The 4,669-nt window shown below is 40.6% G+C and overlaps 1 pseudogene; it reads right to left on the bottom strand.

The window, feature by feature from the left end:
- Positions 1-3,607: 3,607 nt before the first annotated feature.
- LOC138087494 (small ribosomal subunit protein eS24 pseudogene) lies at positions 3,608-4,058 on the bottom strand (annotated as a pseudogene).
- Between the last annotated feature and the right edge of the window lie 611 nt (positions 4,059-4,669).

Here is a 4,669-nt window from a genome sequence, read left to right as displayed (position 1 = left end):
CCATCTCATCCTCTGTCGTCCCCTTCTCCTCCTGCCTTCAACCTTTGCCAGCATCAGGGTCTTTTCCAATGAGTCAGTTCCCTGCATCAGGTGGCCAAAGGATTGGATTTTCAGCTTCAGCATCAGTCCTTCCAATGAATATTCAGGACTGATTTACTTTAGGACTGACTGGTTTGATCTCACTTTCATATATACTGAAAATCATATATGAACACTAAATTAAATATTGATATTTAGCCTCTTACCTTCTGAGATGGTCCACACTCTGTGGAGTGTCTCTCTCCCAGGGCTGCTCTTAATCTTTTAAGATGGATCACATTCTATCTATGGAATGTGCATCTCTCTAAATAAATCCCCTTCTTACCTATCACTTTGTCTCTCACTGAATTCTTTCTATGACAAGGCACAAAGAACTTGAGCTTCACTCAACTGACAACAGCTCTGGTTCTGGAGGAACTAACGCCCCTACCCAGGTGGAGGATGCAATGATGGCGCTGACCCTCCCGACTTCAGTCAACTAAAGCTTGGACTCTGTTGACCTTTGCCCCAATTCTATGCTGAATTCCCCTCTGCTCAAGCCCCTTCATGAATATGCACATACTCCTGGTTTAAAAATTACCCCCCTCAAAAAAATTAGCCAATTTTACCGTTCAGGGAGCAACTCCTTTGGAAAAAGATCCTTGTTCTCCTTACTTGGGGCGAGTAATAAATCCTTCCTTCTCCCCACTGCCCTCCCACAAATTTGTATTTCTTTACATCAAAGATTCCTCAATATATAAGTGATACTGGTAGAAATTTAAAGTCCACTTCAAATAATTCTTCTATCAAGGGATCTATTTTGGCAGTGCAGTTGTTTTTGGAGTATGGTCTGTGGACCCCTAGAGGGGCTCCAAGATTGCTTTGAGTGGCCCATGAGGTCAAAACTATTTTTATACTACTACTACTAATACCAGATTAAATAATTTTAACTTCTAAAGAATTTGTGGAATTACTATCGACCCTTGAACAACATTTAGGTTACAGGTGCCCATCGTCTGTGCATGCAGTCAAAAATCCAAGTATACATTAAGTTGGCTCTCGACGGAAGCAGTTCCGCATCCATGGATTCAACCACCTTTGGATCCGACTGTGTAATACTGTTGTATTTACTATCGAAAAAACCCACCTGTAAGTGGACCCACACAGTTCAGTCATGTTGTTCAAGTGTCAACTGTATATATGTTTTTAACTTTTTTCTTCTACATTCTAAAGAATGTACAATGCAATTTTTCAGAAGCTACAATGCAATTTTCCAGATGCTGCCAAGTGGTTTTACCTGCCAATAATTTTGCACCATTAGTGCAAATATCAACATAGTGAAAAGGACAAAGAACATCTTATTATTATGGACTTGCAAACGCTCTAAAAGACTCTCTGGTTCCCACCAGAGGGCTCCACATTCCACACTTTGAAAACTGCAGTATTAGGGTAATGAATCTTACCAGCAGGTGACAGAAGGTACAATTTAGCACCTTCAAATTAATCCTAATCATAATTTAAGATATTTTGAGTTATAAAATGTAATCCTGGATTAGGCAAAACCTTCTCAGACATATGACAAAACTACAAGCAACAAGAGAAAAAATAATTGGAAGTCACAAAAACTTTTATGCGTCAAAGGTTCAGTTCAGATCAGTCGTTCAGTCATGTCACTCTTTGCAATCCCATGCACTGCAGCACACCAGGCTTCCCTGTCCATCATTAACTCCTGAAGCCTGGTCAAACTCATGTCCATTGAGTTGGTGATGCCATCCAACCATCTCATCCTCTGCCGTCCCCTTCTCCTCCTGCCTTCAATCTTTCCCAGCATCACAGGGTCTTTTCCAATTAGTCTTGGAAAAGAATTGGTCTTTTCCAATTAGTCTTGGAAAAGAATTGGTCTTTTCCAATTCTTTGCATCAAGTGGCCAAAGTATTGGAGTTTCAGCTTCAGCATCAGTCCTTCCAATGAATATTCAGGACTGATTTACTTTAGGATGGACTGGTTGGATCTCCTTGCAATCCAAGGGACTCTCAAGATTCTTCTCCAACACCACAGTTCAATAGCATCAATTCTTCAGCGCTCAGCTTTCTTTATGATCCAACTCTCACATCCATCCATGACTACTGGAAAAACCATAGCTTTGACTAGATGGACCTTCAAAGGTAAAGTGAAGTCGCTCAGTTGTGCCCGATTCTTTGCGACCCCATGGACAGTGGCCTGCACCAAGCTCCTCCATCCATGGGATTTTCCAGGCAAGAGTACTGGAGTGGGTTGCCATTTCCTTCTCCAGGGAACCTTCCCGACCCAGGGATCGAACCCAGGTCTCCCACACTGAAGACAGATGCTTTACCATCTGAGCCACCGGGGAGTAAAAAGACAACCCAGAGAATGGGAAAAGATACGTATGTCTGATAAGTGACCTGTATCCAGAATATATAAAAACTCTTATAATAAGACAAATAATCAAACTTGAAATGAGTAAAATAACTGAACAGACATTTCTTCAAAGAAGAGATACAGTTAATAACCACATGAAAAACTAGTGAATATCATGAACCATCAGGGAAATGTAAATCAAAACCCCAATGACATACAATTTCATATCCATTAGGATGGTTATAACTGAAAAGACAGATAACAAGTATTGACAAGGTTGTGAAGAAATTGGAAACCTCACACATTACTATGGGAATGTAAAATAGTACAGTCACTTTGGAAAGGAGTGTGGGAACTTCCTAGCAATTCTACTCCTAGATATATACCCAAGAGAAATAAAAACATATATCCACACAAAGACCTATAAATGAAGGCTCAAACAGTCAGAAGATGGAAACAATGCAAATCTCTATCAACTGATGACTGGATAAAAAAATGTACCACCATACAATTGAATATTATTCAGCTATAAAAAGGAATGAAGTACCAGTATCTGCTACATCAGAGATAAGCCTTGAAAACATCATGGTAAGTGAAGGAAGCCAGTCACAAAAGACCAAATATTATTTCATTTATATGAGATGAGATGTTCTGAATAGGTGGATCTATAAAGAAAGTAAATTGTTACACAGGGTTGGGGCAGAGGAGAGTGAGAGAATGCTGAGCGACTACTAATGAGTATGGGGTTTCTTTTGCGAGTGATGAAAACGTTCTAAAATTGATTATGACAGTGGTTGCAAAACTCTATGAACATACAAAAAGCCACTGAATTGTACATTTTTTAGACAGACTTACTTATTTTATGTTTTGGCTGTGGTGAGTCTTCACTGCTGTGAGTGGGCTCTCTCTAGTTGGGATGAGAGGGGGCTGCTCTTTGTCGTGGCGCAAAGGCTTCTCACTGCACTGGTTTCTCTTGTGGAGTGTGGGCCTAGGGCACAGGGGCTCAGGAGCTGCGGCTCCTGGCTCTAGAGCACAGGATCAGCAGTGGTGGTGCGTGGGCGCTGTTGCTCTGTGGCATGTGGGATCTTCCTGGAGCAGGGATTGAACCCGTGTTCCCTGCATTGGCTGGCAGATTCTTAACCAGTGGACCATCAGGGAAGCCCTGAATCGTACTTTTTTTTTTTTTTTTTTAAAGGTCTTAGTTTATTTTCTCTTTCATGAAAAATCTGCACAATCACCACAGATACAGTCACTGCAGAATCTTTACTCCTTCTTTTTGCCAGCACCAGCGTTGGCCTTTGCAGTCCCCCTGACTTTCTTCATTCTGTTCTTGCGTTCCTTTCGTTGTTTTCTTGAGGTCTTTTTCTTCTCATACAGGCCATGTCTGCAAGCCTATGTTTGGGCTCATTCTTCTTCGCATAATCCAAGGAATCGTAAATCATGCCGAAGCCAGTTGTCTTGCCACCACCAAAATGAGTTCTGAATCCAAATATAAAGATGACATCTGGTGTGGTCTTGTACCTTTTAGCCAGTTTTTCCCGAATTTCTGTTTTAGGTACTGTTGCCTTTCCAGGGTGAAGAACATCGATGACCATTTGTTTCCGCTGAAGCAGTCAGTTGGTCATGAACTTCCTAGTCCGGATAGTTACTGTGTCGTGCATGATGGCGGCTGATCTTCAAGCAGCCAGGGAGGAAAAGCTGAATTGTACATTTTTAAAAGTGACTTTTACAGTATGTGAATTATACCTAAATGAAACTGTTACATGCACACACAAGTCAGTGCCCTTATTATGACTTTAAGACTCTACATGATCTAACCCTAACACTCTAACCTCATTTCCTACTATCAATCCCTTTCCTTTTCCACACTAATCTTCGCCTCAAAGATGTTATCAGGCATGTTGTCACCTCAGGTCCTTTGCATTTGGTTTTTTCTCTGCTTCAAATTTTCTTCTTTCAGGTATGTAAATTCTCCCATTCCTTTCAAGCTTTTACCAAAAAATTACTTTCCAAATGAGATCTTCAACTCTTATCAAAATGAAAATTTCAACCCTCTCTGACATACCTTATCAATCTCCATTCTGGTTTTTTCTCTCTAGCATTTCCTATTATCTAAAATTCCAGATATTCTATTTTTCTTATTATTTTTATTGAATAAAAAGTTCACTTACAGTACTATAGTAGTTTCAGGTATCAGTTCAGTTCAGTTCAGTCGCTCAGTCGTGTCCACCTCTTTGCAACCTGAATGACTTCAGCACACCAGGCTTCCCTG

The sequence above is a fragment of the Capricornis sumatraensis genome, chromosome 10 (genome assembly GCF_032405125.1).
Source record: "Capricornis sumatraensis isolate serow.1 chromosome 10, serow.2, whole genome shotgun sequence".
Taxonomy (NCBI): domain Eukaryota; kingdom Metazoa; phylum Chordata; class Mammalia; order Artiodactyla; family Bovidae; genus Capricornis; species Capricornis sumatraensis.
The sequence above is the reverse complement of the archived record's forward strand: the minus strand, read 5'-3'. Positions and strand labels throughout refer to the sequence as shown.